The 21,501-nt window shown below is 42.3% G+C and overlaps 1 long non-coding RNA gene across 7 annotated transcripts; it reads left to right on the forward strand.

Moving 5' to 3' along the window:
* Nucleotides 1-295: 295 nt before the first annotated feature.
* Nucleotides 296-20,527, forward strand: LOC137341558 (uncharacterized). Of its 7 annotated transcripts, XR_010967053.1 has the most exons (5): nucleotides 371-797; nucleotides 11,506-11,580; nucleotides 15,792-15,950; nucleotides 16,025-16,340; nucleotides 20,189-20,527. It is a non-coding gene; the product is annotated as an uncharacterized lncRNA (long non-coding RNA). The 7 variants fall into 7 exon arrangements; XR_010967057.1 differs by lacking the exons at nucleotides 11,506-11,580; nucleotides 15,792-15,950 and adding an exon at nucleotides 296-363 and having other exon boundaries at nucleotides 600-797; XR_010967054.1 differs by lacking the exon at nucleotides 15,792-15,950 and having other exon boundaries at nucleotides 11,456-11,580.
* The last annotated feature ends 974 nt before the right edge of the window (nucleotides 20,528-21,501 follow it).

Genomic DNA, 21,501 nt, shown 5'->3' on the forward strand with positions numbered 1-21,501 from the left:
CACTCGATCAGAACGGTGGGGGGGTGGGGTTGGGGAAGGAGTGGTTAAGTCCCCCATTCCATTTTAACTGCCCCTCCCCTGTTTGATTTACACCAGGGTGGAGTTAAAATTGAAGCCAATGTTGCTTGGGGAAAAAAAATCATTGAACAGATCATCTTCTTAAACTTCAAGCTGCACCATTTAAAAAAAGACTATTTTACTTCACTGGAAATAAAAATGGGGAGAAAATGCTGACTCACTATCATCGATTTTACACTATCACACAAAGTCAAGATCCACCCCATGGACTTTACAGCTGCAGTCATCTGATAGCATTCAGGAGCTGGAATCCTTGACTGTGTGGGGCAATTAGTTTTAAACAAGGTGAATAGCAGCACAGCGTGAAACTGGAAATCTGCAACTTCAGTCAGCAGACGCTGGAGGTTTCTTTAGATATATTGTCGCTCCACAGGATCTCACAGGTGCCTCTGGCTATAACTAAATGTTCAGAGCCAAAAGACGTAAAGGAAGTTCAGTAGGTTTCCGTATGTGCAACTAGTGCAACGGTTTTCTGGAAAATTCTGTAAAACCTAACAAGCTTCTTTAAATGTTTACTTTAGGAGAAAAAAAAGTTCAGATATTGAAAAAAAGCAACTGCAGCTCAATTATCTGAACCTCAAACAGCTATCTATCATTAGCAAAGTAGGGCTTCGAGCAAAACTTGCATCGAGGGTGATGAATACATGAAAACTGCAGCCAAAAGCAGCAAGGGTCCAACAGAAATGGAGATGAATCATCAGACATCGGAGACAAAATATGTGAGTATTGTTTCGACAGCTAAGAAGCCTTGTTCGTACCTGGAGGAACACCAATTAAGTACGTCCACAAACGTTAGCTCTCTAAAATGGCCTCACCATGTAATAGATACTAATAGCAAGCCTGCTCTTTGCCTTGCACTCAAGATTTGAATCCCACACTAACATACTCCAAGGGAACTCTTAAATCAAGCCACAAATGCTGTCTTGGCAACCTATAGAATCTTAAGATGAGAAAACAACAGCAGTGCTAAGCAGAGACTACTGTTCAGTCAGACAAGCTCTGAGAAGTAGTAGGTGCATGAAGCGTAAGACAAGTGAAAGATCCATCGTTCAGAAATGACGTAGCCCTCCCATTAAAGATCTTCACTATTTTAAGAAACAGCCCCAAGCGTATCACAGGCAAGAGAAAAAAAAGCAGTTGAACAGCAAGTAATGTTGAATGAACATGCTGATAGGGAGAGAAATCTCCTGCTGGTATCCCAGCAGCAACAATGCACAGCAGACATAGAAACCAAGCTACAGGAGTTACAACTAAAACATCAAAGTATACTAAAACTGGTCGATGTTTAAACAAGCTTAAATACCAATCATTTGCGGAGTTGCTGATATTGTAAGTTTATTAGAGAAATCGGGAACAATGTTGACCTTTGTAAATTTTTCTTCATATCTTTTGTACACATCAAGTTGAGGGTGTTAGCACTGGAAGATGGAATGGGGCTAAATTGTGGGGGGGGGGGGGGGGGCAGCCACCTATGAGCGATGTATCTGAAGCTGAGCATTCAAATGTGATGTTGGCCACTCAACCATGGGATTCGTCACCCCTCACTGCTCCCTGCTTTTAGATGGGTTATACACAGAGCTGAGCTTGGGCAGAAAAACGAGTTTCAGTTTCTAGCTTCAGAAACTCCATGATGGTAACAGCCCCAACTGGGTGGAGGTTGCTCTTGATCGATCTCCGCCCACTGCACACCTTGCTTCTTCTTCCAGTTGGCCTGCCACCCAAAACGAACAAGAGCCTCATTGTAATCTGAAAAACAATGCAAATTATATTGAAATTAGCATTCCCTGATGCTCTGACGGGGAATGCACCAAACGCTCAGATTGTCCATAAATAATGGCCGATCAGGGTCAGCCACAATTTGGAGTCAGGATGTTTCCTTTTAAAGGGGCAGCAGCTTATTTTGGACTCTATATGAAAATGGAATTTTAATTTTGGTGTTGTGCCAGCGGATTTACCCCAGTTCTTTACCACCAAGATTTATCATTCAGAGTGATACCGGTGCTTAAAGTCTGAGATCAAGTTGTATAAACTTGGCTTGTATTCCCTTGAGTATAGAAGGCTGAGGAGTAATCTAATTGAGGTGTTTAAAATGTTTAAAGGATTCAATATGGTAGATACAGAGAAACCATCTCTTCTGCTGGGGGACTCAAGAACGAGGGGACTTAATCTTGAAATTAGAGCTGGGCCATTTAAGACGGAAATCAGGAAGCACTTTTTCACACAAAGGGTGGCAGAAATCTGGAATTCTATAGGCAGTGGATACTGGGACAATTGGAGCTTACAAGAATGAGATCGATGGATTTTTGTTAGGTAAGTTTATACAGGGATTTGGAGCAAAGGCAGGTAAATGCAGTTAATGTACAGATCAGCCATGATCTAATTAAATGGCGGAGCAGGCTCGAGGGGCTGAATGGCCTACTCCTGTCCCAATGTTCCTTGATATTAAGCTAGAGGTTATGCATTCAAATCCCACTGTGGCAAGGTTTGAAATCGAAATCAATAAATCTAGGAATGTGTGAAAGCTACCAGATTATCGTAAAAACCCAACTAGTTCACTAATGTCCTGCAGGAAGACAACCTGTCCCCCTTCCTGACTCCAATATCACACTTTGTGGTTGACTCTTAATGCTCTCAGGGCAACAAGGGCTGGCAATAAACACGGCCTTGCCAGTGCCACCCACATCCCGAGTACAAATTTTGAAAGAAAGTTCTTGATGATATTAACCCGAATATAAAAGGGAAGTTTTCCCATTGTCAACCGTTAGAACATAGAACATTGAAGATAGGAGCAGGAGTAGGCCATTTGGCCCCTCGAGCACCAAATTCCCGGCGATATTATTGTATGGCTGGATTCATCCTGTTAAAATAGTTCTGGCAGGAATTTGTGTGAGCACCAAAAGACTACGCACCGCAAAAGTTCCACTATAACGTTATTTAAATGTTGTACAGTAATATCTTGCTGACAAACCTTACTGAAAATAAAATTAATTTTAATTCATATTAATTTTAAAACAAACATGCTGATTAAAAACACTCTCTACTTTTCTACACAAAAAGATATTTTGCAATACTTGGCGCTTCTTGAGAAACTATCAAAAGTATCAAACACAAACTAAGACATCAAGCTGTAATTATTAAGTATTTAGTAGACATTGGAAACAGATCATATTTACATTCCATTTCCTGTTCCCATTCCTTTTTATTGGGCTAATTGCAGAGGACTGGAAATAACTGAGAACAACTATTCAACAAATATGCCTCAAGAAGTTGCGATTAATCACTAGTAAATGTCTGAATGTGTATTAGTTCTGCAAGGCTCAGATAAAACCAGTACTCTAACTAGACTCTGCAGGCGAAGGACAGCTATGTTCCATAGAGCACATTATGGTATCGCCTTAGACCATCTTGTTTATCTTTACTAAGATTGTGGGTCCATTTTTCTGGACTGGGAGAAACTTTCAAAGTCTGTTTACTTTTAATAGTGATGAATGCCTGGCTAATGGCAGATTAATACAGTCTTGTGTAATATTGTGTTTTGGGAACTAGAGTGCAGCTCTTAAAGGCTCCAGTTTTAACAGTTCCAAAAACAGCTTTATTGTGCAATATCCTTTTAACTGTCCAATACTCCCCTGCTTTATAACTACCCAGCACGCAGCGATGAGAAAATGTATTAAGGCCTAGTAAATTATTTTCTTCATTTGTGATATTTATTCATGTAGTGCATGTTCAGAGTTTGGGAGGAAGAGAACAGAAAGGTCCCTGACATATAACGGCTGAGATATATAAAAATGTTCTGTTTAATTATCGTGTGTGGAAATGCGCCAAAAATCATCAGCCACTTCATAGGAGCAGCTGATTATCTTTGACATTTTTGGTTGAGAGCAATGCTTTAGATCGGGCAGTTTAGTCAGACAGCTGGAAATTAAAAAAGGGATGGTCACAGAGAGCGTGAGCATTTTCAAAAGCGGCAAATCCTTGGGTGGGCTCGAGCCATCAGTCAATAGGGGGAATAAAGGGGACTGGGGGAATATGCTGCAGTCCGATCTGCTGAGGACCAACACATTCTGACTAAATGGATAGAGATTATTTTGAATCTATTTCTTGGTGATGGAGCTTAAAGCAACATTTGAAGAGGAAAATAAAGAAAAAGAAAGTAAGATTTGCATTCATATAGCGCCTTTCATGACCTCAGAATGAGCCAAAGCGTTTTACAGCCAATGAAGTACTTTAGAAGTGTAGTCAATGTTGTAATGTAGGAAACACGGCAGCCAATTTGTGCACAGCAAGGTCCCACAAACAGCAATGTGATAATGACCAGATAATCTGTTTTAGTGATGTTGGATGAGGGATAAATATTGACCTGTACACCGGGGATAACTCCCCTGCACTTGTTCGAAATAATGCCATGGGATCTTTTACATCCACCTGAGAGGGCAGACGGGGCCTCGGTTTAACATCTTATCCAAAAGACGGCATCTCCGACAGTCATCGGAACCCAAATAAGAACCGATCCGAAGGCTTGCACATGAATACTTGGCCACTTGAGCAAGATACTGGAGGACAGGCGATGCAGTGAAACTGTATCCCAATATAAGGCAATGCCTTCATGAAAAGAGGAAGAAAATAAATCTGTACATTTAAAACAGTGCAAAGTTAGGCAAGCGATTTCACTTAAAAAACAAATCTCTTCTGGAATGAGCTGAGAAAAAGCTGAAATAAATTATTTAGCAGGAGACTGGCTGGTGCAGTGTGTTGGGGCACTGGCCTTTCACCTGTGGGACCTGAGTTTAAATCCTACCCTGGCTGTTGGAGCAAAAGTCTTTTCTGTCTGCTGCTGTAAGCCGGCCAGTCCTGAGTGAAACGAGTTTCCGAAATCTCAATCCAGTCCACATTGGGCATGGAATCATGGCATAAAACTATCCTAATGTGACAATCTTGCTTAGAAAGGCCACAGGACGATTGTTACGGGAAAAGGAAACATGTCGTCCTAGTGCAGTCAGAGATGCTCTTCTGAAGTTGAGGCTGAGACACAATGACCCAGTTTTTGCTCTGAGCGGTGAACGACCAGCGCCCGCCGCTGCTTAGATTTAAACGTACCCACCAACTATCCACGGGCTTTTGGGTGCCAACTTCCTGCAATGGGATGCCGAAGAAAGTGCAGCGTCCTCTCCCGGGCATCTGTGAGCTGTGTAAACAGAGCGAGGAACTGTCTGTCCCCTCAACTAATCAGATTGAAGCATCGTTAACAAGCGTGAGAAAAGTGCAATCTAGAACAGTAAATTCAATGTAAAATCAGTTAGAGAATGCAAAATGAGAGAGTAAGAGTTACTAAATTAAAAGACAGAGATAAAAGAGACAGAAAAAAAAGTAAAAACATAAAAATTAAATTTTTTTTTAAATGTCCAACAACAATTAAAATCAGAAGGAATGAGACTCCACATTTTTAAAGTTAATTTTCAGTGTCAGAGAGGTTGTTTGGCAGTCATTAGAACTTACCACACTGTTAAAAGCTAACTTAGACCTAAAAAACTGAGTGCACCTTTTTCTGGAGAGATTAGTTTGTTTCCAAATGGGCAGTGCAGCAACTTTGCGCTGGTCCATTCGTTCCAACAGTGAGTCAGCCGGCGAGCTGTCCTTCCCGCATAGCTTTCACAGGGCATCTCGGAAAGCAATGTCCGGATTTCCGGGTTTGACTGCGCATGCGCGCTCACCAGAAGTTGCTCTTCCATTTGCCCCGAAATAACGGTGAGCATTGTTAGCCTAGCAGTTATTTTAAGAGCAAATTCCGGGCCATTGTATGGTGGCTTGATGCAAGCACAGAGAGCTTGAAAAGGAAACTATTCTATTCTCCAGCAATGATATTCCTCTCCTTGAAGAGCATAAGGTTCATGCATAGTACTTTGTGCTAATTCAAATGAAGTCCCCATGGATCCAAACCTGCTTTTAATAAATACACCAGTATACACCGATGCCATTATACTACACTATAACATTAAACGTAACTATAAGAAGTGTCTACAGGAAAGTTGCTGCACAGTTTACTACCATTAACCAGATGTCCCAGTTCAGTGTCCCAGTTTTATGTCAGGTCGTTAATTTCTTTAAAGAAACAAACCAAGTTCACTTGTGATGTACGCACACTGGCATCTCTTACAACATAAACAGAAGTACTGCCTGCCTAATGATTCCCTTCTCCCTCTGACAAACACTTTTACATGTTTTCTCTAGTTTTGCAGAAGTGAAATTTGAGTCAGTTTAATTATCAGCTAATAATGAACTTTAATGTTTTACATAGCCACAATCTTTTATTTTACCAACTGTGTTTACAATCAGAAAGAGAGAGGGAAAGAAAAAAAGAAAGAGAGAAAGAAAGAAAGAAAGTGAATTTATTTAGCACCTTTCATGTCCTCAGGATGTCTCAAAGCATTTCATAAGCCAATGAAGTACTTTTGTAGATAATAGATAAAACATAGTGATGGGAGGTTAGGAGAAAATGTATTTACCCAATAGGTGGTTAGAATGTGGAATTGTTTTCCATAAACTTTGAACTGGAGCCCATAATTTTTTCTTAAAGTGATAGCTGCTTGAAAAAGTGGAATATTAAAGGGTACAAGAAGCAAACAGGAGTGGGATTAGACTGACTGGCGCAAAAGAGAAAAATGCATCAGCGCAGACTAAAAGGGGTGAATAGCCTGTTTCTGTGCTGTAACAGTCTATGATTCTATGGCTTAAATTTCTTTGCTTAGGTGAAATGTATTGCGCAGCGTAATTTGCACCCACCTGACAGGAAATGGGATCACCCTGCTGTAGTCGCTGGGATTAACCTAATTTTAGTATTCGTGCCAAGCTCTCAGCATTATGAACACACCTCACTACTTGAGAGCTGGAATTAGGATGCCGCTGCAGGATTTAAAGACCAGCAGGGATTAAAAGGGTTCATCAAAACCAAAATGGTTAGCCAGCAGATTTAAAACTTTTGTCTCTTAAGAGTAACTGCGAGTCCTAAGGTTAATGGGTGAAGCAGTGGAAGTATTTCTTTATGAAGTGAGGCAGAGGCTCAAAGCCGTGTTTTTATTTATTTTTTGTCTGGGTCAAAGCAACAGAGGCAGGAAATGACCAGGGCAGTGAGTGTCAGAAAAGGTTTTAATTAACCAAGATGTGGAGATGCCGGTGATGGACTGGGGTTGACAAATGTAAAGAATCTTACAACACCAGGTTATAGTCCAACAATTTTATTTGAAAATCACAAGCTTTCGGAGGCTTCCTCCTTCGTCAGGTGAATGTCAGGAAATCCTTGAACGTTTCGCATTTATATTCAGAGAACAATACCTGGTGATTACAGATAATCTTTCCAACTGCCCGTTGTCAAGGCAATCAAAGTGTTCAGACAGAGAGGTGTTACCTACAGGACCACCGAATATACAAACGGCCAGAACACAAAACAGAGAGAGAGAGAGAGAGGGAGAAACATCCGAAAGGAAGAGAAAGACAGAAAATGACCCGTTGTATTAAAAACAGATAACTTTTATTCGCTGGTGGGGTTACGTGTAGCGTGACATGAACCCAAGATCCCGGTTGAGGCCATCCTCATGGGTGCGGAACTTGGCTATCAATTTCTGCTCAACGATTTTGCATTGTCGTGTGTCTCGAAGGCCGCCTTGGAGAACGCTTACTCGAAGATCGGTGGCTGAATGTCCTTGACTGCTGAAGTGTTGCCCGACTGGGAACATTCAGCCACCGATCTTCGGGTAAGTGTTCTCCACACGACAATGCAAAATCGTTGAGCAGAAATTGATAGCCAAGTTCTGCACCCATGAGGACGGCCTCAACCGGGATCTTGGGTTCATGTCACGCTACACGTAACCCCACCAGCGAATAAAAGTTACCTGTTTTTAATACAACGGGGCATTTTCTGTCTTTCTCTTCCTTTCGGATGTTTCTCCCTCTCTCTCTCTGTTTTGTGTTCTGGCCGTTTGTATATTCGGTGGTCTTGTAGGTAACACCTCTCTGTCTGAACACTTTGATTGCCTTGACAACGGGCAGTTGGAAAGATTATCTGTAATCACCAGGTATTGTTCTCTGAATATAAATGCGAAACGTTCAAGGATTTCCACATTCACCTGACGAAGGAGAAAGCCTCCGAAAGCTTGTGATTTTCAAATAAAATTGTTGGACTATAACCTGGTGTTGTAAGATTCTTTACATTAATTAACCAAGGCAGACAAGGTAAGAGAAGTCCACCACTCTTCTAAGAGAATGCTGCACTAAGTATGTCTGCCGCTTACAGTGACCTGCCCGCATGCTATGTTAAAGTGCGTAAGTGATTACCATCAATGTGCAAGAGGCAGTGCTGTGCACTTTACACTCCCAGCCTTCAACTGAAAGTGTTTTTCATTCATTGCAGCAAATGTCCTGGCTAATATTTATCCCTCAACCAACATCACTAAAGCAGATTATCTGATCACTATCACATTGCTGTTTGTGGGAGCTTGCTGTGCGCAAATTGGCTGCTGCATTTTCTACAGTACAACAATGACCAAACTTCAAAAGTATTTCATTGGCTGTAAAGTGCTTTGGGATGTTCTGAGGTTGTGAAAGGCACGATATAAGTAATCTTACACTGAAACACTCCACTACCAGCCTCACATGGAATCTAATTGCTTGGTGCATGCATCTGTCATCCCCACCACACTGGACTGCGTGACCACATCTGGGTATTCCTCTATCATCTGGTAGTCAAAGGTAGATCTCACTTTTAAAGGAGAGGACATCCCATGGAGGAGATTGGCAACAGGGGATGGACCATCAAACCTCTTACTTCCTATCAGGAGGAAGCATTGCAGATCCTAGGGAGAGAGGCCACAGATTGAGTTGGAGATGCGGAAATAGAAGGGCAGGGACCGTTGCAGGTGTTTGATGACATTCTGCTTTTTGTCCTCCCCATCCTACTGTACTCTGATAGCTCAGGAGCAATGAAGGGACTGAGAGAGGTGGAAGAGTGGTGGAGCTGGTTGTTATCAGTGTACATGTGAATGCTGACCCCATGTCTGTAGAAGTTGTTGCTATAGTTATTGTATCCATCCTAAGCACCAGCTCAGATACATCGACCCCCAAAGGAATTAGAGAGAATGAGCCAGACGGGAGTGCGCTGGGTAATGCACAAAGCACAATGAGCAAGAGCTCCTGAGGGTACAAAAGGAGGAGGAAGGTGTTGCTGGTCATGATATGATCAGAAGTGCTTGGGAATCCAGATTTTACAGGTCCTGCCTTTAAAAGAAAGATGCTTTCCAAGTATTAAGTGTACACGCAGCCATTGGGGATCATGTCAGACAGTGTGCTGCAGATGGTGGGTCGAGCAGAGGAGTTAACTACTTGCATCTACAGTCACTTGATAGGTGGCTTCACACTGGAGAATGTGACAACTCCAGGCCAACCTGCAGGGGAGACCTCTGCAACAGAAAACCGTAGGTCCCCTGCACGTTGTCACGGGGATCTAGGGTGTCAGATTGGAGAGAGATATCTATTCTGGCCTCCACATAACAGGGGTTGAGTTACAGACAATTCCATGCGCCCACCCAAAAATGCTTGGGCGCTTCTACTGACTGTCAAAAATAATGAAAGTATAACGGAGCCTCAGCCCATTTCCTGCTGTGGTCCATGCAATTGTCATCACAAACCTGGATGGACTTAAGCAGAAAGTCAGAAGGTCATGGGTTCAACCCCCACTCAAGGGACTTGAGCACATAATCCAGGCTGACCCTTCAGTGCAGTACTGAGGGAATGCTGCACTCTCAGAGGTGCCATCTTTTGGATGAGACGTTAAACTGAGGCCCTGTCTGCCCTCTCAGGTGGAGGTAAAAAATTCGATGTCACTATTAGGACAAGAGCTGGGGAACTCTCCTGGTGTTCTGGCCAACATTTATCCCTCAACCAACACCTAAAACAAATGATCTAGTCATTTATTTAATTGCTGTTTGTGGGAGCTTGCTGCTGCGTTTTCCCACAGCAGTGACTACACTTCAAAAGTACTTAACTGGTTGAAAAGTAGTGAAAGGCGCTATATAAATGCAAGTCTTTCTTTCTTTTAAAAGTAGTTTCTAATTCATGGTACACAAATTATGGTCAAACAAGCACATTGGAAGTTTTTTATCTGGACAACAATAATGAAAATTAAGTCCCGCACTTCCTAGTAACAGTCCTGCTTTTCCCTTCCATCTCCCTTCAGAAGAACTTTACAATAGTGTCCTATGTCTTTTATTCTTTGTTCTGAACAAGTTTACTCAAGTGATCTCAACCTGGAAAAACAAGCTGCTTAAATATTTCAGGCGCCACCAGCTCATTCTATCACAGCAGGAAAACGTGAATGTCAACCTAACTCAACACAAAGTTGAATCCTACAAAAACGAACATTGAGTGTCAAGTTATAAAGAACATTTTCTACATGCTGATCTAAGTGCAGCATCCTATAGGACTGATCCACTGCCCCCCCCCCCATTTAGTTAATGTGCAGCAAGTACATTTATCACCCAGTAGAACAAGAGATGCTTTTAGAGTAAACAGAATCTTAATCTATTGATATGGATATTATCATTTCCAACAGAAGTCAACACTATGCAAGTGTGAATTTCTCCTATGAGCCTAAAATGGTAGTTTCAGTATCTACAGGACTGTTATTTAATACGTGTGAAAATCCAAAGTGTTATTTCACATGTTGCCACAGCAGCAAAGGCTGTTCCAGATTACATTTGATGTCATATTTAAAGTAAATAAATAGAGAATTTTCTCTGTACTAAAAAAAAGATGAAAGTGCAACGTTGGAATTTGCCAGTGTTTATACTTCAAGGTTCCAATGTTGAGCCCTGCAATTTTTTTAACCCTTGGCCAGCTGCACCTAGATTTCTTCTGTACATTGAAACAGGGGCGTGGTGGTGGTGTGGTTGTTACTGGATTATTAATCCAGAAAATGTGAGTTCAATTCCCACCATGGCAGTTTGAGAATTTAATTTCAGTTTTAAAAATCTGGACAAATGACTACAAAGCCGTTATATTTTTGTAAAAATATGTCCTTTTGGGAAGGAAACCTACTGTCCTTACACGTTCTGGCCTATATGTGACTCCAGTCCCACATCAATGTGGTTGACTCTTAACTGCCCTCTGAAGTGGCCCAGCAAGCCACTCAGTTCTTTGGAATCAAGTTATACCACCATGGCCTCCTCTATGCAGTATTATAGACATTCCATTTACTTTTTTCCTCACACCCTCCTCCTCCCCATTTTCCCTGGCTCTACTTGCTTTAAAACTGATAAATCTCCAGCTTCTTCCAGTTCTGATGAAAGGTCATCGACCCAAAACGTTAACTCTGTTTCTCTATCCACAGATGCTGCCTGATCTGCTGAGTATCTCCACCATTTTCTATTTTTATTTCAGATTTCCAGCATCAGCAGCATTTCGCTTCTGATTAAGGAGATATTAGGACAGGTGACCAAACGCTTGGTCAAAGAGGTAGGTTTTAATCAGCGTCTTAAAGGAGGAGAGAGAGGTGGAGAGGTGAAGGGGTTTGGGGAGAGAATTCCAGAGCTTAGGACCTAAACGGCTGAAAGCACGGCCGCCAATGATGGGGTGAAGGAAGTGGGGGATGTACAAGAGGCCAGATTGGAGGAATGCAGAGATCTGGGAGGATTGTAGGACTGAAGGAGGTTACAGAGATAAGGAGGGGCGAGGTGATGGAGGGGTTTGAACACGAGGATAAGAATTTTAAAAGTGAGGCGTTGGGGCTGTGGATGCTGGGACAATTAAAAATTTTAAGACTGAGATCAACAGATATTTATTAGCAAGTATATCAAGGGATATGGATCAAAGGCGAGTCAATGGAATTGAGGTACAGATCACCCAGAATCTAATTAAATGGCAAAACAGGCTCGAGGAGCTGAATGGCCTATCCCTGTTCCTATGTTCCTAAGGCTGACTCTCTCACCAATCAGCCTCATCATACTCTTTGGCGTCATCACTACTTGAAGCAGGCACCAGGCTAGAGACATACACTTCCAAAGGTTTTAGTGATTTAGAATATGCAGCACAGGGTACGTTGCTTCTGTTGGGCATGGAAAGAGCAGAGGTGGTGGCTGAAGAAGGCTGGGCTATGACCCTTAATTATTCCAACCTCACTCCACCAGCTATGAAATGGAGAATACTTCAGGAGTACAAATGGGTGGACAAGACACTTGCTGCAAATTATGTTCACTACAGTAGGTATCCAGTTGGGACATTGTGTAGTGAGGGTTCTCATCACTACAGATTGCCAAGGAGCAGCATTAATTGAAAACTGATGAGGAGACTTCAGTATTAAACATACCTCAGGCACACAAGGGGTCAGCATCTCTTGTGCGGTCGAGGCACTGAGCTCCGCAGTCCAAGACCCAATAAAAGGCAGATTTTGATCATGGAGGGATTCAGAGAACTTGCAGTCGTGCGACAGTCTTGGCACGCAGGGATCAGTAACCACGTGCAGAAACAGAGGAGCAAGGGGGTTAGTCCGTAATTACTACCAGTACTTTGCCGTCACCTGATTCTGGGCAAGTGACAGGAGAAGCACTTTAAAGCATTCAGGCCCCGACCACATGGAAAATTTCACGTCTGCTTTCAGAACCTATCCTGAGATGCTGACCCATATAGAACAGATTGCCCTTTTGGTCTCGTGAAAGACTATCAGAAATCATTTGTGGCTGTGATGCTTGTGAACTATGGGCCTTCCACACACGAGAGATCTGTCACAAGTTATTTTCGTGGGTGAAATTTTTTTAATATGTGATTGCCTTAGATCCAAGTGTTTGGGCTACAATGTACAAGCAAGTACTCTACTAACTAACCATGGAAGAGCAAAGCAGCAGCTGTCCCAAGACTTTGGGGGCACAGAAAACGGTGTCATTATTTTTGGAAGGGGAATACATTTGTACAATGTAATGTATCTGCTCTCAATGATTGTGAATGGAAATATATTTATTCATGATATAGATTGTACCTCACATTGATCAATCTCAGAGAGGCATCAATGGAGTTTTTGGAGGAAACTGTGACCCGGGGGGGATTTTAACCCAATCCACCTGGCAAAAACCGACAGTTAAGATATCCTGAATTACTGACCTGCCGGCAATCTGTCTGGATCCCGATGTTTTTGATTTTAATAGATACTTCTGGATAGGCGGCTAAGCCACCTGCCAAGGGTCCTAGCGACAGGGTCTTAATTCACCCAGTGACACCACTGGGCCCGGACAACAATTATAAATTTGGTCTGAGTCGGGAAGTTGCCGTCGTTTTCCCACTAGGTGAAGATCAGCGTGAAGAGGATCGGGAAGCTTAAGAGGCCCTCCAGGTAAGTTTTTTTTACTTTCCTTTGTGGAGCCAGGAGGAGCTGGCGTGCTCCTTCAGACCCTACAAGGAAAGTTTAGGCCTTCTCTGCCTGGAGTTTCCTCCCTTCCTTCCCTCCTGCAAGACCGCTGGAACTCCCTTTCCCACACTCAACTGAGAGCCTAGGGGTGACCAATTTTCTGGGGGCTAGCAGCCACTTCCCGCCCACTTCCCATTCATTCCGCAGGTGGGCGGGAAACTAAATGAAACCAATGGTTTCCCCACTCCAATGTTACAAATTTCAAGCCTGCATTAGATATTCTCTTGGGTTCAGTTGCTCGCATAAGCGGTCCCAGTGTCCCTTACTATCAGGGGTTAAAGTTTATATGCCTAATATCCAGTCGTCATGTAGTGTGACCCAAGGGGTCATAACAATGGAAATGCCTTGTTATGTGAACCAGATACCGTAATCTCGCACATGCTCCCACATGCGTTTCTCCTATCTTCTGAAAGGTGAACTGATGAACACTCTCGTGAGATAAGGCCAATTATAAATCAACAGGCTAATTTAATTTACATATATAATATGTAGATGAACAGAGTAACACTTACAATGAATTTTAACCTAGAGTACTGCGTACAGTTCTGGTCACATTACAGGAAAGATGTGATTGCATTAGAGAAGTACAGAGAAGATTTACAAGGATGTTGCCAGGACTGGAGAATTTTAGCTATGAGGAAAGATAAGATAGGCTGGGATTGTTTTCTTTGGAACAGAGGAGGCTGAGGGTAGATTTAATTGAGGTGTATAAAATTATGAGGGGCCTAGATAGAGTGGATAGGAAAGATCTATTTCCCTTAGCAGAGAGGTCAATAACCAGGGGGCATAGATTTAAAGTAATTGGTAGAAGGATTAGAGGGGAGTTGAGGAGAAACTTTTTCACCCAGAGGGTGATTGGCATCTGGAACTCATTGCCTGAAAGGGAGGTAGAGGAAGAAGCCCTCATCACATTTAAAAAGTATGTAGATATGCACCTGAAGTGCCATAACCTACAAGGCTACGGACCAAGAACTGGAAAGTGAGATTAAGCTGGATAGCTCTTCTTTGGTCAGCACAGACACGATGGGCCGAATGGCCTCCTTCAGTGCCGTAAATTTCTATGATTCTATGTTTAAAACTCCTTGTAACATATAAAATGACAAAGCATGCCACACTATCCCTGTTAACAGACTAATTACATTTATCTGATTAGTAATTTCTCTGAAACTAGCTAACACTAAACTTAAGCAGGGAGCTCTCACTCTCTGTGTCTGACTTCCTTATCAGATCTCTGCAGACTGTCTCTTTTCTTTCTTAGCTGGACAGGAAACCAAAAGCTTGATCTCTGCCCCTTCCTCAGTTCTGCATGTCTGAGGATTAGCCAGCTGAGCCGCTAATTAAACTTGCTACTGCCCTCCTAGGAGAGAGCCTTCTGGCACCTAACCTCCACTCACGCAAGCTCACATGAATGAAGCCATTCCAATATATCAGGTGTGAATGTACTGGAATGTATTTAATGAAACTCCATTGTCTCAGGCTGATATGGTATGCGGGAAGCACTGTCCTATTAACATGCATCATCTGAATTCTAATTTGCATTCCCAAAGGCTGTGTGTGGTGGATTTAACCTCTTGTGAGCTGAAATTAATTTATTAGCATCATCCTAATATGAATTGTTCTGAAATCTGTCCTTGATCAAATAGTCAAAAATCCTGAAACACGACACGCAGATCTTCCAGTCTGCCTAGTTGAAGGAGATTCTATAATAGTGGGGCATCCAAGGTGGTCCCTGGTGGGAAACAAAGGAAACAACACAAATACAAATGAGGAGCAATAAGAAGGAAGGTGGTTTGGATCTAGTTTGTACCCACATTGGAAACCTATTAGATATTTTTTCCCTGCTGATAAATTGAACTCAGTTGTATCTCACAGGTAAGGAATCTTACAACACCTGGTGTTGTAAGATTCCTTACATTTGTCCACCCCAGTCCATCACCGGCATCTCCACATCATATCACACAGGAGAAGAGACATTTAATGTAGAGGTCATGTCATCGTCAGTTTGAATTGGGATTAATGAAGGAGTGTTTTGTTATTTAGATTCTAGCTTTTATCTGGACTCAATTGCGAGCAGGCTGCATATAATGAGAAACTATTATTTTGCCAAAGATTTATTCACTGTGACCTCTGGAACATCTTCACGATCCCTAGTTATAGACAGCAGGGAAGAAGAAAGCAACTGTGTTAATGACATAAATGAGTTGACAGTGTTGCCAGGTTCGCTCTTTACTGATAAGATTATAGGTTTCTTCCTCTTTGCTGCTTTCAGACTGATATAAATGTGAGACGACAAAGCACTGAATGAAATGTTTCCGAAAAGTAGCACATAAGCATCATTTGACCCATTTACTGCTGATTCCAATAGGAAGCAGATAAGCCACTTGCAGCCAAGATGAGTCAGAGCTCCTGCAACTTGCATAGCTCATTGGTATGTAACTTGAATTGGTGCAATTTTCCCCTGAGCAAGTATATCGATCACTCACCTGCTCTTCTAACTAACAGGTGAGAAACGCCCTCCAGCTGGAACATGTTGCATAGCTGAAGACTTCATAATAAACTGTGCCCTTTGGATTTGTTATGGCTGGGTGACCTATGGCAAGTAACTAGGATACCTGTGTAATTAAATGATATCAATTGTCCCATTTTATTTGGAGTTGTCACAAAATTAGAAAGTTCAGGCACGAGTATTTCTTTTCACAGAGAGTCATTAACCTCTGGAGTGGATTCTCAAAATATGTGGCAAATATGTGTCCATTAGAGTTTGCAAAAGGAAGCTGGACAAGTTCCTGAGTGAGGAGGACATCTCAAGTTGGAGAAGGTAAGTGAGGACTAGCTGGCATTACTGATGAGTTAGCGCTGTCTCATGGAACTTGTTTGATTGTCTTTGAGGTTTGGAGAGGAATTTTCCAGAGTGTTTTTCCTGAATTGGCCTTGGGTTTTTTTGCGCCTCTCCAATGCGATTGCGTGACTGGGCAGGGAGGAGCGTGGGTTGATGATGCATGGAGCCTGCATCATGTCTGGATGGAACAGGCTTGATGGACCAGATGAACTTGTCCTGCCCTTTTTCATATATTTACATGTATCTATGTACATTCTTCAATTTCTGAACTCTGGGGCCTAGGAATTGGACCGTGCCCAAAATTCGGGCACAGTCCAGATGCAGCTGTACGCGCCTAAAGAGGCCGGTGGCAGGACCACGGTAAATTAATATATCATAGAATCATACAGCACAGAAGGAGGCCATTCGGCCCACTGTACCTGCGCCAGCTCTTTGAAACAATTGTCCAATTAGTCCCACTCCCCAGCTCTTTCCTGATGGCCCTGTAATTCTTTTCTTTTCAAGTATTTATCCAATTCCCTTTTAAAAGTTACTATTGAATCTGCTTTCAGGCAGTGCATTCCAGATTATAACTCACTGTGTAAAAATATTTCCTCATGTGTCCTCTGGTTACCGGCCCTCCTGCCAGTGAAAAACAGTTTCTCCTTATTTACTCGCTCAAAAAACTTCCATAATTTTGATCACTTTTAAGAAATCTCCCCATAACCTTCTCTGATCCAAGGAGAACAATCCCAACTTCTCTAATCTCTCCATATAACTGAAGTCCCTCATCCCTGGTACCATATCCTTTGACTTGATAATTTTATCACTGCCACTGGGATTTCCTGCAAACTACATAGGAACCAGAAGATTCCTGTTTATTATATGAAAAAAAATGATTATTGTGTTTTGTAGTTTTCCCTTGTGGCAAGTGGCAAAAGCTACTCCTATAAGCAATCCCTTGCTCCTAATAGGAGTGACATTATACACACAATATCTGATGATGTCGAGTTGCCCCGGTCAAACAGCAACCCTGTTGCTGTATTTAGCTCATAGAATTGACAAGGGCCTTCGTGTCTCCTAGTCGTTGGCGAGTTGAACAAGAGATTGCTCCATCAGAACCATGCAACTTAGGCTATAAATTACAAATCAGGTGTTAGCCCTCTTGGTTTGCAGAGGCAACGGGCCTAACGCCCATTTCAGGTGGATGACGACAGGGCACCGTAACCAATATGGCAAGCTGCTGCACTTCCAGCGTGAGCACGCTGCACGCCATATTGGCCTCTTCAGCGCCCGTTTTTTGTCTGAAAAATGACTGCTGTGCAATCAAATTTCGATGTCAAAGGATTTAGGTAATGGATGGTAACGGGGTAATTTTAACTTTTGTCAATGGGGTAAAACGGGCGATATCGGATCGACCGCCCATTATGCACCCCGTCCGAAATGTATAATGGGCGGCCAATCCAATATTCCCATTTTACATCATCGCATTAAGTTAAAATTATCCTCACGTAGTTTGTACAAATGCTACAATTAGGCCATGGAGCCTGCATGAATTATAAAAAATGCTTCAAGACCAATTGCATCACATAATTGCAAATCTATTTGCCGCATAATTGTGTTTAATTGTGAGGTACTGAGAGGTCCCAAGAGTTTATAACATTTGAACTAGAAGAATGAGGATGTTGCAAATCTTACTGCTTTCGGGCACCTTGTGACCTTTTAGCTGCAGTATTTGTGAAACTTCCCTTAAAAGAATTGGGTGTTGCAATTTTCCCACAGTGAAGCAAACTGCTCGATTTGAAACTTGTTCCAATGATTGCCGCAAGCTACTTTTTAAAAAAATCTTTCCCAACCAGTTTCTGTATCTTCTATTGAAGAGACTCCATTTGAGGGTTTCTGATGCCAGGTCAGGAATTAAACACTTCCTTTTATCTTAAAGCATTGTTTGTGTTCTGCAAAATATAACGGGGTAGAGTTTCCGCTTTGGGCGCAATCGATAATTGGGCCCAAATTGTGCTGGCTAGGTTGCAGTCTGAGTTTCCACTGTATTTCCATTTGTATAATCACAAACGTAAAATCTTCCATGAATCAGCGTGATCCAGCTGCTTAACAGAGCTAAATAGTTAATTTTATTTTTTTTGCAATAAAAAATATTCATTGATGTATTTGACTTGTATTTAAGAGAGGTAACCTGGTCTAGTTTTGTTAATACAGCGGAGAATGGCTTCATCACAAAAAATAAGCATTTTTAGTAAGAGTGTCCAGTCCTCCACCTGCGAGTAACCTGATTTTAAATCACTGAAAATGACTTAAAAAAACTACACTGAACCATTTACTAGTTTTTTTGGTGTACATTAGTCAGTTTCTTGGTAAATTAAATATTTTTTAATGTGTAAAAATGTTTAAAACGTGCCCATTAGTGCCAGTGTGCCTAAGAAAACGAGCTTAATTTGAAGACTCTCCTTGAATGGCCGCAAATGGGCGCAATCGGTGGAAACTCACCATCCTTGTTATTTCGATCTGGGGGCGTGGCCAGTTTTGTGGGCGGAGCCGGCTTCAGTGCAATGATTTTTGAACCAGCGTTAAAGATCGCGGAAACTTGAATTGCGCTGGACGTAAGTTACGCCCAGTGTAAGTTACCCTGATACCCTGATAAAACCAGCACAATCTAGCTGAAACTCTACCCCAACTTGTTTATCTAATACAACAGATATTAGATAGCTTACAGGCCCAGTGCTGGGGGTGGGGGGAGAACGGGGAGGAAAGGTCGGGGGGGTAAGCAGGGAACAGTCCTGTGACTTCATTATGCGCTCATTTTAATGGGACAATTGACCCAGCCTGTATGTGTTTAAGAAAGAAATATGGACGTTTGGTTAAAAAAAAACATTTATTTGCGATTGCCATTCCCCCGATTGCCATTTTAGGATAGAACTGGTTGGTGAAGGCACTCTTTGACCAGTTTCACTGGCGATAGAGCCAAAGAGGCTCTGGAATAGTAAGTTTTAAATTATTGTTGTGGGTCCAGGAGGAGCAGAAATGTTTCTTCGGATGTCACAAAAATTAACTGAGCCACTGCCCATACTGGGCTCCCCCCCCCCACCCCCCCACTGCTAATTCCCCCCACCTCCCAAATCCCAACCCACCCACCCCCTCCCCTCCACAACCCCAACCCCACCTCCCACTCCCACTTTCACAAATCCCCCACCCCAAGACTTACCTTGTTGCCAAAATGGCGGCCTCTAGGCCACCCGATATTGAGCCGGCCTGAATCCAGAAGGTTCCATCGGGACGCCTGATTGGCACCCGCAGCTCGCTGGTTCCATTCAAATGAGGCTGGTGCCAGTTGTTGCTACAGAGGTCAGAAAAAGGTGGAGAAGGTGAAATAGATTGAAGTGTCACATTCAATTGACGTATAGATCAGGAGGCATTAATTGGGCAATGCGAACACGTTAGCAGTTGTTCACTTCCGCAACAGCATGCTAGTTTGAAAACAATCTGGTTTTTAAATAGCTTTTTAATCATACCGAAAGAATGATATAATGGATAGTTTTTATTCTCTGGTATTTACAAGCAGAGGTTTAATTCTGCACATTTGCTAGTGGGTGTTGCCAAATATTAATATTTGGTAAGCATAAGCAGAAATACAAGTGCAAGCCTGTTAGATCATATGTCATTTAGCAAGGAGTGGCATAGAGTCACTTACCACTTTGAGAGGACATTACTCAGACCTATTAGACTCAATGATGCCCTTCCAATGGGGCTTCAGTTCTTTTAACAGCAAAACTTGTTTTCAATGATGCAGTTGTAAACTTCCTTTAATACGTGTTTCCTGTTCTTTCCCTCAGGTTATTTTACAGTAAGCCAATGGAATTACATACAAAACTGCAACAATACGCCGGTGCCTTTCAAAGCTTCGTAGTGAGACGTCAGAGTTGAACATTGATTTGTTTTTTCAACGCAGTGCGAGAGTACAAAGGGCTAATTGACTGCTTGCTGGATCAGTTGTTTTGCAGAGTGAACTGTCCAAATTCTGAAGACGTCAATTATGATTGATCCTGTTCATTAGAAAGCTTTCCTGAGCAAATTCATGTTTTGCAAGTTGTTCTTTTAACTTTGTGCCAGTTCAGTTTTGTAGGTTAATTTATATGGTTTGAGCATACAATAAACCATGGTTACAATTTGAACATCTTTGGCTAATTAAGATCCAGAGGTTATTTTTATGACACAGTGATTTAAATCCTGGCTCCATTTAAAGATATAGCGCAGTACACAGACTTTGAAACTGAATAAAACGGAGAAAAACAAGGTAAAAAATACATATGAAAATGTTCATGGCTCATCATTTTCAATTTATTTGATAATTTTTTTAGCCTAGTTCAATAATCAACTGTTTTCTATCGATCTACTTTCTGACTGCAGTGCAGTTGCAACTTTATTTAAGTGTGAGCAAAGATGATAATTACCCTCTATTGCTGACCAAATCTAATGCACTGGGAGGCACAGTGGGGCACTGTGTTGGGGCTCCATGTGCTGTTCCATAGAGTGACAGGTTGTAGATTCAACCCTGTGCGATGAATTTTCGGTATTGGTTGAGCTGTCAGGGGAAGGTCGGAAGCAGAAATAAGGAACTTTGCTGCAAGTTACGGAAAAATCAGACACTGAGTCACCTCAAGCAGCTGGCTCAAGTGACATGTGGAAGACTAGACAGCAACCAAAGCATAATACATGGCACATGGGGTGATAACAAGAGAGAACAGCACTTAACATGGGGGATGATTTTCGTCTCGCTACCACCCAGATTTCCAACAGAAACGAGACAGTAGAGGAGCGAAAGTCCGGCACAAGTCAGTCTGCCGGATTCCTGCTTGGTTAAGACCCCGCTCTATCTTTGAATCAGGCCTGGGGCAGGTATATGAAGCTTAGCAAGATGTTCATTAATATATTTAAGAACATAAGAAATAGAAGTAGGAGTAGGCCATATGGCCCCTCGAGCCTGCTCCGCCATTCAATCAGATCATGGCCGATCTTCGACCTCAACTCCACTTTCCCGCCCGATCCCCATATCCCTTGATTCCCCTAGAGTCCAAAAATCTATCCATCTCAGCCTTGAATATATTCAATGACTCAGCATCCACAGCCCTCTGGGGTAGAGAATTCC

This window comes from Heptranchias perlo, chromosome 24 (genome assembly GCF_035084215.1).
Source record: "Heptranchias perlo isolate sHepPer1 chromosome 24, sHepPer1.hap1, whole genome shotgun sequence".
In the NCBI taxonomy this organism is placed as follows: domain Eukaryota; kingdom Metazoa; phylum Chordata; class Chondrichthyes; order Hexanchiformes; family Hexanchidae; genus Heptranchias; species Heptranchias perlo.